The sequence below is a fragment of the Mesoplodon mirus genome (assembly GCF_964341445.2).
Source record: "Mesoplodon mirus genome assembly, chromosome: 11".
In the NCBI taxonomy this organism is placed as follows: domain Eukaryota; kingdom Metazoa; phylum Chordata; class Mammalia; order Artiodactyla; family Ziphiidae; genus Mesoplodon; species Mesoplodon mirus.
In genome coordinates, this window is record NC_138987.1 from 80,401,035 (window position 1) to 80,415,575 (window position 14,541).

The following is a 14,541-nucleotide window of genomic DNA, read 5'->3' on the forward strand; positions in this document are numbered from 1 at the left end:
ACTTTGTTCCCTTTGTCCCCAAACAACACCCAGTGTCACTAACCTTAACAGCTTTGACTCTCATACTTAAACCCATCTGTTCCACCATGGTTAGAAAACAATAATAAAATCATGGCTCCCTGAAAGATTTCACAGTTGGCTGCTCAACTGGGATTTTTTTCTTAATTTGAAAACTAGTATGACTTTCTAGGGAAGTCTCTGGGAATAAAGAAGTCATCATTGTGCACTCTCTCTTGCCTATGTTTTCACCTTGAAGGAACGTTTCTTTAATAAAGAATCAAGACACAGACCCAAATGTGAATAGATATTCATACATTTCATTCACTCATTCATTCATTGTTTTGAACAGGTAATTCAAATCAGGTCAGAAACGTAATAAAAGACAGAATAATGAATGAGGTCTTCTTTGAGTTAACAGTTGGAAAAATGTGCTATTTGGTATATACATATTTTTTTAAATGGGAGCTGAAAACCTCAAAAAGTTACTTTTAACGTAACAGATTACTAACATAATCTAAATTAACTATAAAAATACAAATATTTCATGAATATGAACAACAGGTTTTAAAAAGAAGTCAGCTAGTCAGTAACTAAGGGGGAAAAAATGACCTTGTTCTGATTTATCTCATGCTGGCACAGTGAGTGGCAAAAAGACTACATAAACAGCTAATGAACTCTCTCTCACTGAACTTGTTTCCAAAAAATGTCTACAATGCCCTTGAAATTAGGCACTATTGATCTGCAACAACAGTGTGCCTTGAATTTCAAGTCAACATCTGCCCACAAAGGCCAGATTATCATTCTTTTTAAAGTAGCTATCGAAACTATGATAGTTGCTGGTCAAAGAATTTAACCAAAACCTGATCTTACCTTTCTCAATAACTCAAAAGTCTTTCAAGTTTTGTCCTTTAAAAGCACCATGTTTTACTATACCATATCTGCCTCCTACACATAGATGGAGAAAGAGAAATACGGGTTAAAACTAAGTATGTAACATTACTGTTACTCCACAAACTGTGAATGCAATTTAAAGCTTTGATATATTCAAGTCCCTAAGCCAGGACTCGTTTCTTGGAAAGAAGTATAAATCTGAATTTGGCACATCAGGATAACATCCTAAAGATACTACTTGACTGATTTTTGCAGCTTTGTCTTTGGGTATCACAAACAGCAGCCTGAATACTCCATCAGCCAAGGCTCCAGTGAGCTCACACCAGCCCACAGGAATTCTACCTCACCTCCTGCTCTTTCCTGTTGAAAAAGTACATTGGAAAATACCGTATGTCTTATGTACTTCCTACAGAACATAAACAGAAAAGCTTGGTCACCATTATTTCAGTGACATTAGGCAACTTCTGTTTCTTAGTCCAAAACACAAACCAAAATTAAAATGTTCTGGCCTTTCCAGTCAAGCATGCCTTGCCTTTGCAAAAAGCCTACTCTTAATCCACACTGTGCTAATTAAATTTTTCAAGAGCAATACAGATCCAGGTGTTTTACAAACAACAGCAAATAAAACACTTCTTTTTTTGCCCTGACACCTAAATGTCATCTGGCTAGAAAGAGGGAGAACCCCATCGACGAAGTCCTTTATCTCCACACTTCCCGACTTGGGTTTATTAGATGCGGTGATGTGGCTTCTTTCTTTCCTCCTCTCCCGGAAATGCCCTTACAAACAGGCACCTGGGATGCAGCTTTTGACTCACAAAGAAGTCCACGCCCGTTTCCTCCCGACCTGGCAAGAGAAGGATCCTCACTGCTGAAGCACTCTGGTAAAAGAAAAGGGAAACTTGACTCAGAAGTCTCAGCCCAGACACTTTCCTTCTCCAAAAGAAAGAGCCTTCAGCACTGAGAAGGGAGGGTTCTGAGTAAGCTTATGACTCCATAATTTTTTCCCCAGAAAGTTAATCCTACCCAGTTAGTGACCCAGGCACACAAAATCTCTAAACAAGAAATAGAAAGGATTTGAAACAGGAAGTAAACACAAAATCAGAATTCTATACTTCCACTTATCAAAATACCATTTTGCTCCTGACTGGCAATTGCTTCCCCTAAATACCAAACTGGGGCACTAAATCAAGTTCTTCTTCTATTGCTCTCTGCACTTCTTATTGAAAGGAAGGATTTGTTTTGGTCCCACATGTTGAAAAATTCATGTTCCTCTAATTAAGAGTTTGTATGCCGCGCCTTCTGCCACATTTCCCTGTTAAAACTCGCTTCTCTAAAAAAGATCCATGAAAACAACTACCAGCCCTCACCCTTCTCTCAAACAGCCACAGAAAACAGATCTGAAGATTCTCAGCAGCCTTCCTAAACCCTCCAGAACACAAAGTTGGCAACCAAAGGAATTCTCCGTTAAAATATGAGTGAAAGAGAGCTGGTGTTGAAATGTGCCCTCAAGAGACCGGTTTTCCCACAAGCTCATAATTAATACACCCCATGTGAATTTCTCACATCCTAACTGGACTGTATAAAAGGATTTTTTATGTTCCTATATAAGAATAACAATGACAGACTTTCATTTAAATCAACATGGCCACAGGGGAGCTAAAAAAATACAAAACTTTTGTTCTCTCTCCAAGAGCATAATTTTTGAGTCGATATTCCATAAACTTTTTGTGACATTTTAAAATAACACCCCCCCTACACACACACACACACACACACACACACACACACACACACACACACACACACACACACACACACACACACACACCCCACGTCTCTGATTGGGGGTCTCAAGTATTGCTAGGAGACTGGGGTGTGGAGGGTTTAAGTACCCAGACAAGATCTTACAGGTCCTATCCTGGAGGTATTTTTCACACATAAGCTAGTTGGGAGCCCCAGGAGTTAAGCCCTTACCCCACCCCCAAAAAAAGTGCCCGTTCCCACTGGGAAACAGGAGGGAGCTGGAAAAGGAAATCGAGCGGCGAGAAGGAGCAGCTGCAACCACACAACGGTGCCACTGCCCTCCGGTCCCAGAGAGGAGCCGAACTCCCTTACCTGCCTGAGAGAAGAGAGCCGCCGGCACGACTTGCAAAAGTTCTGCTTCACCTTCGCCCAGAGTTCAAAGCGCCGGCACTCTGGCCCCGCCACAGGCTGGCTACCCCGAGTCCTCTCCCGCCCCGCTCCCGCCTTCCCCACCCTCTCGGCCCTACACCATGTCAGGAATCCGGGCAGGCACCGAGCTGGGAGCTGACATCACTCCCAGTCCCAGGTACCTCCCCTCCCTCGCGCCCTCCCTCCTCCCCGCCGCAGGAATGAGCCAAAGAGAGTGCGCGAGAGGGAGTCGGCACGCCCCGCCTCGCGCTGATTGGGCCCGAGGACTGTCACTCAGAGGAGCCCACTAATTTTACACATTCCTCGCGGAGCCCGGCGAGGGCTGGAAGTGGGTGTTGATGGAAAAAAAATGCTGCCTTTCTTGCTGTCTCTAAGGGAAGGAGAATAATGGTACGGGGCAGATCCTTGCGGGTCCTGTTTTAAACTTCTCTTGGTGCATTTACCATCTCCCAGGTCAGAAACGAAACTAACCCACCCAAGCCCCCTTTTGAAGGAAAAACAATCGCCTCTGTGTCACGGGCAAGTCCGAGTCCGGCGGCGCGTGGAGCAGAAAATGGCTAGCTTGAAGTCAGGCAAATAAAAGAAACCGCCAGCTCGCTCTGCTACCCTTTTATCTTGGGACTGCTGGGCGTTCCCTTAGAAGGGAAATTTAGAACTTCAAAAGCACCTCGGAAAGATATGGAGGAGAATCCTCTGGATCGTTAACCAGGGGCGTTATCGACCGTGTGGTTGCTTTTGCTTTTAGCGACGAAAATCACAGCACGCGAGCTTCCAGGCAAATAAAATTGAACCTCCGAAGTAAGAAAAATAACTATTTACCTTTCTAAAGACCCTAAGTCTGCTGTTTTCATGCACAACTGAAAAGGGGGGGAATCTCACAATTGAGTTCAACAAGCCACATGAGAATAATTACTGTTGAATGAAACCAATTGCAGTGGCTGAGCTATCAATTAAGAATTAACTAACGTTTAACCCTGGCGTATATCAGGCAGAACAGGCAGTTACCCCTGGCTAACAGAACAGAAAGATTCTCAAGAAATGGGTCTTTCAGTTTGCCTAATAACTACTCCAAGGCGGGGCTGAATGGTGAAAAGTGGCCCTCTTTATATGAGATATAGATATATTATCCATCATCTTCTGGAATTACAATGAACTAATCATTGACTTTCTGTTGGTTTTTATTGTTTGTTTTTTGATGGATGACAACATGTCATACATTTCACCATTCTGCCAAAGATTGTAGAAGGGATGTACGGAGTCCACCACTGTGTCTCATTTAATCCCCATAACCATCCTGTAAGGTGAGCGTCAATAGCCCCATTTTAACATAAAGGAATCAAAGGCTCAGCCAGGTTACATAAGTAAATCGCTCCAGAACGCCCAGAACTGCAGTTGAAACCAAAGTTCATTTGATTCCGAAGCTATTTCTTCTCTTTAGAGTAGGGATTGCCCACAATCTACACACACTCAAACACTGTAATGCTAAAAATAATCCACAGACCCAGGCCAGTGCTCTCACAGACCAACTTCTATACGATTACCATCGTGCTGTTTGTCAAACCTACACTATTCCAAGCTCCTAACATATTTCTGAATCCATTTTTCCCCCGCACTAAGTCTTTCTGTGCACCACTTCCAAATGAATTTGCTAAAACAGTTTGGTTTTGCTATCAACATCTTCCTCTAAATCAGGCCGCCCTTTCCCTGCAATTCTTAGCTGGCCATTTAAAACTCTCCCTGATCTGGCCTCTATGTACCTTTCCCACCTTATCTCCCACTTCACTCCTGGGAAACATTCCACTACAAACTGGTCTACTTTCATCTCACCTTCTCGCCTACCTGGAATCCCCACTGTCTTCTGTGTGTGAGAGCTCTGTGGGGTTTTTTGTTTTGTTTTGTTTTTGAGAACTTTTAAGATCTACTCTCTCAGCAACTTTCAAAGACGTAATACAATATTATTAACTATAGTCACCATGTTGTACATTACATCCCTATGACTTACTTATTGTATAACTGGAAGTTTGTTCCTTTTGACCCCCTTCTTCTGTGTGTTAAGTCCCGCCCTTCTCTCAAAGCCTAACGTCCTTGTCCTTGCTGTGCCCTACAGAGGACAGAAAAAGTGGTCCATTGTCCAGTTCTGCAACTTACTTGCTGTGTAACTTTGACCAAGTCATTAAAACATCCATCAGAAACCTAATCACCTCCTTTATAAAATGGGGCTGATAAGACTCAGATCAAAGGTTATTGTAAGCCTTACTGATATTGTACAGATGTGTAAACATATGGTTATATATGTCTAGTTATATACATTTCCTATCTTCTCAGACTCTGAAGAGGATGCTGTATGCCTAATACCTCTTTGTATTCCTTACACTCAATTCAAGGAAAACACTCAATAAAAATATAGGATGGAAAATAGATCAGCAGATCATCTCTAACCACCCTCCATTCCTTCAATGTACCCAAACCCCAAACGATCTCATAGCCAGAAACCATAACTACTTAACTATCTCCTCTCTCTCTGTCTCTCTCTCAATGCTTTGCCCACAGTCCTCCTGTCTTCCTGCCCTCCCACCATTCATGCAACAACCCTTAACCCCCTCAGGTATTTTCTGCACCAACCACTTAACCTGCCTCTTAGCCACTCACCCCTCCTTCTCCCTCAGTCAGGGACCCACTTGTCTGTCGTGCCTGTTGCCTGCCTTGCTCTCCCAAATGCCTTCCAACAGTGGCTGGGTGGCTACCAGTCATTCTTCCAGCCCCAGTCATAGGAAGCCTGCCAGGGTTCACATTCTACAACCAGCAGCAGGAGATGGGGGAGGGAATGTCCCACCCCCAAAAGGATGGCAGGATAGAATAACAGGAAGTGGCCTCCCATCCCCTCTGCAGCTGGAGTGATGACAGCTGCCATCCAAGTCCAGAAAACAAAAGACTCAAGAGGAAAACTGAAAACAGGCCAAGGCTGGGGCAATAGTGTTCAGACCAGGGGTTCCGGAGTAGGTGAGGAGGGAACCAATGGGTCAGATTTCAGGCTCCTTCTCCCCTCTCTTCTTCTCCTTCCCCTTAATCAGAGTCACAGCTCTAATATGTTCTACATTTAGGCTTCACCGTAATGCTTCATTTTATAAACAGATCTAACACTTCAATGAATAGATTGACACCAGTGGTCTCTGGGTATCCTGGGGAAGCCCCAAAGAATCAGGACATTGCAGGAAGCAAATTAGGATGCCTGATGAGCAGGTACCCAGAGTCTGCCCACTAACCTGGATCTTAGCAGATTTAATGGAAAAGTCCATTTACAACTCCTGTGGTTTCAACACTGAGTAACTCTGAAGGTCTAGATACCTGTTTTCTGCCTAGTTATTCCTATGATCAGCCTGACCTGTAGTACCTATGAGTTTTGCCAGATAATAGCACTGTGGGGTAGAGGTAGGGAAGAGGACAGCGTGAAAGCAGGAAAAAGCCTGCAGAGAATAACAACAGTAGAACTTGAAATGGACCCTAAAGGTCATCTGATGTAACGACCTACAGTGGTCCTGACAAGTACCCTTCTAGCCCCTGCCTGAATGTATTTGGCAACAAGGGGTGCACGAGCTGGGAGAACATCCCACCACTGACATTCTTTCTCCTGGGAACCCACGTCCTGCTTTTCTGACTAGTCCCCCAGAGAACTCTGTCTCGTGTCTCATTTAATTCTCACAACCATCCTGTAAGGTAAGTGTCGTTAGCTCCCAGGAGTCTGTCATACAGAGTGAAGTAAGTCAGAAGGAGAAAGACAAATACCGTATGCTGACACATATATATGGAATTTAAGGGAAAAAAATGTCATGAGGAACCTAGGGGTAAGACAGGAATAAAGACACAGACCTACTAGAGAATGGACTTGAGGATATGGGGAGGGGGAAGGGTAAGCTGTGACAAAGTGAAAGAGCGGCATGGACATATATACACTACCAAACGTAAGGTAGATAGCTAGTGGGAAGCAGCCGCATAGCACAGGGAGATCAGCTCGGTGCTCTGTGATCGCCTGGAGGGGTGGGATAGGGAGGGTGGGAGGAAGGGAGACGCAAGAGGGAAGGGATATGGGAACAGATGTATATGTATAACTGATTCACTTTGTTATAAAGCAGAAACTAACACACCATTGTGAAGCAATTATACTCCAATAAAGTTGTACAAAAAAACAAAACAAAACAAAAAAAAAACAAAAAGGAATTAAAGGCTCAGCACGGTTACCTAAGTAAATTGCTACAGAACACCCAGAACTGGGATGGAAACCAAGGTCTCTTTGACGGCAAGCCACCTTTTCTTTATCTATCCAAAGCACTGACTGTTCACAATCTACTCTCTTTCTGCTCCGTGCTCTAGAGTAACAGAGAGCTGGCTTTTTTTTTGTTCCTCCCCGCCCCCCCCCCCTCCCCCCGCCAAGCCTGTGCAGGCGCAAGGATACATCCTTTACTTTGTTTGGTTAGATGCAGATACCAGGAGAGGCTCACCCCTCTCATCAGGTTATATCCTTTGCTGACTGGTCTTCATAGGCCTCCAGCTGCAGCTTTCTCCAAAGCACAGTCGTAATCACTCTTGACTACGTTCAAAACACTTGACCGTCTCCCCTTTACCGAGGAACAAAGCCCAAACTCCCCTCTGGCGTCCAAAGATCCTTATATCCCGGCCCTCAACCTACCTTTCTGAACTTCTCGTCCACTCTGCTTCATACTTGCACACTCCACAAATGAATGACTTTGCACCCGTATTCTCTAATAATGTTTCCTCAGTTAAGGAAGATTTTTGCCCATTTCTACCAAAATCTACCGCCCAGGGTTGTTTCGATGATCTGGTGTCATATGCAAGGTAACAGAGCACATTGCCTGACACACAATGAGTCATCAATAAACATATTTTCCTTTTTCTTATGACAGAAAACAATTGTACTATTATTTTTTTTTATTTATTTTTCTTTGCAGTACACGGGCCTCTCACTGTTGTGGCCTCTCCCGTTGCGGAGCACAGGCTCCGGACGCGCAGGCTCAGCCGCCATGGCTCACGGGCCCAGCCGCTCCGTGGCATGTGGGATCTTCCCGGACGGGGGCACAAACCCGTGTCCCCTGCATCGGCAGGCGGACTCTCAACCACTGCGCCACCAGGGAGCCCTGGACTATTATTTTTAATATATGGCTTATGGCTCTCACTGACTGTAAGTTCCTTACGGTTCTTGAGGGCAGGATGCCAATTTATTTCATTTTTACATTCTTTATGGAATTTAGAACCATGCGTTACCCTATGGACATTTGATAAAAATTCACTGAATGAATGAATGAATGCTGCCTTTTGCTTAAGACTTCTAACCTGCTGTAGGCTGTGGCTTTAGAAATTCAGGAGGAACTCCACCAGCATGATCTTAAAGGATCTGGGTGCCTCAGATTGTTCTCATCCCAGTCACATCAACAAACACAGGGCGGGTTGAACACATGGTATAAATCATGAACCCAAGTTCAAATGAAACAAGCTTAGCTTTAGAATTACTTCTAGAGGAAATTGCTGCTTATTCTGTCTGATTCTAAGCATGGCATGGGTGATAACCCAGATACCATTTTAATATCCTTTAGCTGAATCCTGAGCCACTACTCAGCTATCACCACGGACATCATTTAAGAACCCAATCCTCCTCCCCAGCCCCTGCCTGCCCATGGAAACAGGTGAGAAAATAGGCCCAATATCTCGTTCCAAGCAGTCCTTTTTTTTTTTTTTTTTTTTTTGCGGTTCGCGGGCCTCTCACTGCTGTGGTCTCTCCCATCGCGGAGCACAGGCTCCGGACGCGCAGGCTCAGCGGCCATGGCTCACGGGCCCAGCCGCTCCGCGGCATGTGGGATCTTCCCGGACCGGGGCACGAACCCGTGTCCCCTGCATCGGCAGGCGGACTCTCAACCACTCCAAGCAGTCTTATTTTAATCACTCTTTCCTTGCAACCCAGGTTGTGCTGGTTATTCTCTGGTTACCTGCCAGAGAAATCCAAACACCTAGTTACATTCAACTTCCCCATTTTATTATTCTATTTATAAAAGGAAATTTTACAGCTGAACATAGAAACTATCTCTTTTCATGGTGTTTGATTAATGTTCAATTAATGACTCAAACAAATTAAATTCCTTTAAACAATTCATTCCCTTTACAAATGCAGTTTTTTCAATTTCTTAAAAGTGTGTCTGATTCCTATACTCTGAGAGAGGTCAGGAGGATAGAGAGCCCTTTCAGCACATAGCAGCAGTTCTTATTTTCCATTCCATGCAGATGGTCTGCATAGCATTCTTCCCAAGCAGGCAGAGCATTTATGCAGGCTGTCAGGCCTCTCCTGAGGTGACAGGTCACTGCCATTTCTTCCTACCAACACGCACTGCGCACAGACCTCTTTAGAGGTCGTGCGAACATGCTCAATCAACAACAGAGCATTACTCATAACCAGTCATTCCCACCTGGATTTTCACCTGCCACAATATTAAGTAAGGCTCACTTTTCAAATAATATATCATGGCCCACTACCATCAAAATGTACCCAGGTTGACATTGTGGTGCACCCCATTCTCTGGACCCGTGCCACCTACAACTCCCAGGCCTCCAACTGATCCATTAATTCCTACGCACTCACCTTTTCACCTGGACAATCATTAATGTACTGTTGCTTTATTCAGTCTCTCCTAATCCTTAACTAGAATTCTTCTACTTAACTAGAATTTACATTTTAAAATGGCATGTCAGACTTCACTCCAGAAACCTGTCTACAATGACTAAGAGGAGTAACTTTTAGCTAAAACAGATGTAAGACCAGGATGGGACAACTGGTTTAAATAAACGTTTTCATTAAAGGAACTTTCTTGTAAGTTGAAACGAGTTACTGATAAACTAATCTTCAGGCTAGAGCATCTTATCACCCGAATTCTATAAAAAAATGTGTTTCTCTGCTGCTTTCCCTTGTTCTTCCAGATTCTATCTCCAGGGGAGCCTTTCCACTGATGAATGCTGATTGTGTACGGCCTGAATTGCCAGATAATTGGTACTGTGGTTTGTTAAACTAGCCAAGGTATTAAGGAAGCAAAGAGAAAGCGTCACAACTATCACTTTTGTATGTCTGTCTTTTAAATGCTTTATATCACTTCCCTCTTGTGTTACCTTAGATAATTCCCATTTGACCCTACATTGTTTGAATTCTGAATTAGATATAATGTAATAGGCATAGAAAAAGTACCTTTTACACTGCAAGATGTCATTTCTGAAAAAGATCATCACCCATTCCTGAATAAAAGGAAGTATAGAAATACCACCTCTTTTTGGTAAAATTAAATAAAGCACTTCATGTATTCTGAGTTATAAGGCCTAGGATCACTTTACCTTTTTGAGTTTTGGTTTTTCATCTATAAATGGGATGGCAATAATGCTAAAGAAAGAGTGCATTGGGGTGGAGCCGTGACACCCTGGATGTTGCTACCCTCCTTCTGGCAGAGTCTAATATGGTTCCCTACACACAGGATTCTCAGTTAATATCCTGAGACCCTTGCCCCCTTGAACAGTACAGATTGGACCATGGATGCCCTCCTGAATCAAAACAGTGCAGTATAAACTTGGCAGCAGCCTGGGGCAAACAAGCATAAGGACACTTCAGCAGAGCTCCATACTGATGTTTCCCTAAGTCACCCTATCAAATCCTCTCTCAAGACATTGAAGGTGAGACGCATAGAAAACAGACGATAAAGCAGAGCAGAAAAATGCAAAGGAGCATACAGAGTGAAGGCAGGAAACACGAGCGTCTTGAAGCATGAGTAAGTAGAAGCATGAGGTACAGAAAACGCGATCAGAAGAAAGTCAGTCACTCAAGTAAAACATAAAGCAGAAAGGGATGGATGCTGAGAGTCACGTGTAAAAAAAGGTGGTGAGAGAGTCACACATAGAAAAGGTAGCAGTCAGAACTAGGAAGCAGTAGACACCACGAGGGTAGTGGACAGTAGCTGCAGAAGTAATTAAAAATATAACAACAATAAAAATGATCACGCTAATAGGACATACCAGCTTCTGTGTGCCTCGTTCTATTTTAAACGCTTTACATATATGAACTTCAACCCTGTGAGGCCCATTTCCATTTCACAGATGTGGAAACTAAGCCACAGAGAGTTTAAGTAACTTACCCAAGCTCACATGGTAGAAAGTAGCATGACTCAACCCACTCTGGCCTCAGAGTCTGTGCTGGGAGAAAAGCTGAGTTACAAGAATGATAGACACATAGAGTTCCTGTTAAATCCTCAACCATGTGCAGGCTTGGTGGTCCAGTGATTCCCTGCATTTCCTTCATTCCCCAGGTACTCACACTAAATCTCCATCACCTGAAGTAACCTGAACACTCTAACTCCTTACCGCTTGAAAGAGCCTAACTAATACCGTGATTTCAGGTGAGGTGATAAATGCAAGAGCGTTTTACCTTCCCTGAAATAAATGGGACAAAGTGAAGTGTTTTTATTCTGAAATGAGGTAAAAGTTCTGAAGACGTGGTCTGCTGGTCAAGATTGTCTCTAAATCAAGTTCCTTTCATACATCACTTTGGGCCAGCCTCTGTTTGTCTTGGTGGTATATTTTGCCACACACTGTGGGAATTTCAGAATGTATTTGTTTTCAATGTGTAATTATCATTACATATCAATTAAATATAATCATTTAATTACATGACCCTGTTCTACCTCATTCCTTCTCTAAGCAACTAGAATGAAGAGCCTATGATTATGGGGACAATGAATAAAAGCCAAAGGAAAAGGAGCTTGAATATTGTTTTATCTTTCTACCACCTCTCACAGCAGCAGCCAGATCTTTTAGGGTCTTAAAGGAGTTTAGATTTATTCTAATTATAATGAGAACAAAGTCAGGACATATCTTACTACCATATTCTTGTTTCACTAAAAACAAAATCTTCTCTCAGTCAACCCCAATTTGCTTTTATTGAATACATTTGTGAGAGTGACCACTGGTCCAAGGACAGGTGCTGCTTTCTTGTAGGATTCATTTACAAGAGTCTAAACTTTGCTATCAAAAAGGCAATCAGTGGGTATTATGAATCAGTGATTCCAGCATAATGTTAAGAAGAAAAGTGTTGGAGCCTAGATTCAACCCTGCCTTAGGAAAGATTGTATTACCAAAAATTAAAATCTGTTGAAATATTTCAGAAGATTAAGAACTTTATGTCTTGTACCAAAGATTATTTCCATATGATATTATTGTTTGAAAAAGTATTAGTGTTGGGCATTTTACTTTAATCCTTTCAAACCACTGGCTTTCAGAAGGTAATAAATATGTCAAAGAAAATATTTCCCCCTTCCCAAATGCCACTCAAAATCCCCTTTCTTTACCTGCTAATGAGGATTAAATGTACAAGGATCAGCTGTATTTGTCTTGTCCTATTTTAGACATCAGGATTGTGTTCAGTTGCCTTCTAAAGCTTTATTTATTTGTAGAATAAAAGAGTCACATGTGTGGAAATAATAACACTTTTGTCAGAAAGTCAGGCAGCAACACGGAAGCTCCAGGGGTCCATATGCCACTCTCAGGGGAGCATACTTCCTCAGGAGCAGGGAAGAGAGAAGGAGAGGGAGAAAGAAATTTCATGCCCTGCATCAGAGACCCTAAACTCATAAATAAGCAAATTATTAAATAAGCCACACTGTTCACCCCAGCAGCGTCTCTCAGCTCTGAGATGACCCTGTCCCCTCCCCCCACCACTGTCCCTCCCCAACACACACATACGCACTCTCCCCTCCCCCTACCTAATGGCTCATTGGCCATAAATAAAGAAAACAAACCATTCTTGTGATCCTGGGGCTCAACCCAGGCAAGACATTTAATGTGAAACTTTGAACACCTTTCTTGGTCACCCCTTCATGTTCTCTGAGAGCTTAGTCCTAGAATCGGATCTAATCTTCTCAGCAAACCTAAAAGTAAGTGCAATTATGATCACTGCTTTCCAGACAGGGAAACTGAAATCTAGAATCAGAACCAGCTTCGTGGGTGGGAAATGTGTTCCATGGCACTTAGAGGGACCCTGCACTTGGTTTAATGCTCCACTGTTGCAGTCTTGAAATACTTAATAATTTTTTAATGACGGGCCCTACATTTTCATTTTGCACTGGGTGCCACAAATTATGTAGTCTATCTGGCCTAGAAAGGTTATGTAATTTTCCTAAGGCCCCTGTATTAGTTTGCTAGGGCTGCCATAACAAAGTTTCTGGGTGCCTTGGGCAGCAGAAATTTACTTTCTCACAATTTTGGAGGCTAGAAGTCTAAGATCAAGGTATTGGCAGGACTGGTTTCTTCTGAAGGCTCTCTTTTTGCCTTGTAGATGGCTGTCTTCTGTGTGTTCACATGGTCTTTGGGATTAGGGCCCACCCTAATGATCTCATCTTAACTTAATTACCTCTTTAAAGATCCTATCTCCAAATTCCCTCACATTCTGAGGGATGGTTAGGACTTTGGCACCTGAACTGCGGGGGAAGCACACAATTCAGCCCATAACAGTCCCATAACAACCAGTAAGTAGAAGAACCACTAAGATATGTTTCATTCATTCTGCTCTATTTGTCTTCACAAATACCTGTATAAATATTTATACTTGTATAAATATGTAAGAGTGGCTCTTCTCACCACCAACAGGAAAAGCGGAGGCACAGAAAGATCAGTGCTTGCTATGGTGAAACAACATGGCAGTGCAGGAACTATATTAGTCTAATGATAGCACTGGGTCCAAACCTCAGCCCTCCTGGTACCGAATCTACTGCTGGGCCCGTACTGCCTTTTACAACCTGCACACACAGACCCCACTGCCAGAAAAGATGGTCCCTCTCTACAATGATAGGTTCTTGGACGGTCTGCTTTTGGTAGATTTCAAAATAGCCCAGTTGACTCCGATTCTAGCCAGGGGAAAAAAAAAATCATTACTCTTCGGCTCACAAGTTATACAAAGGCACCTCTGTGGAGTGCATCCAGCATGCCGGGGTGTAGCCTCTTTATCTCATTCTTTTGCTGGCTCCAAGCTGTAAGCAGCGAGCAGTGAGAGGTGAGTTTGTGGCGATAACCAGGGAGTAAGGTAACCCATTTAAATGATAAAACAGGTTAGTCATTTCCAGTTTGGACGTGGACAGTGTTTTAACGTGAACGGATCTGGAGTCTGGACGGGAGACCTGGGAGAATTATAATACAGAGTGGCAAGGATGGTAGGCAGCAGATTTCTTTCGAAGAAAAGGGTTCTTTGGTGACCGATGGGCGGGGAAAGCCTTTGCTGTTCTTTGCTTCGCAGGTACAATGTGGGGGCAGGGGGTGGGTGGTGGTGGCAGATCAGAGACAGAGTATACTCTGGCCTTAGATACTAACATTGGGCAAGTTACTTTACCTCTTCAGACCTCAGTTTCTTCCCTGCAACGTGATGCTTTAAAGTTCCATTCTATGTCTCAA

General features: G+C 43.3%; 1 protein-coding gene across 4 annotated transcripts in view; it reads right to left on the reverse strand.

The window, feature by feature from the left end:
• The window catches only part of PPFIBP1 (PPFIA binding protein 1), a 182,574-nt gene extending 179,426 nt beyond the window's left edge, over window positions 1-3,148 (reverse strand). For all 4 annotated transcript variants that reach the window (XM_082634923.1, XM_082634922.1, XM_082634921.1 and 1 more), the window contains exon 1: window positions 3,007-3,148. The gene's annotated coding sequence lies outside the window, so the exon portion shown is untranslated. The remainder of the gene's footprint in view (window positions 1-3,006) is intronic.
• Between the last annotated feature and the right edge of the window lie 11,393 nt (window positions 3,149-14,541).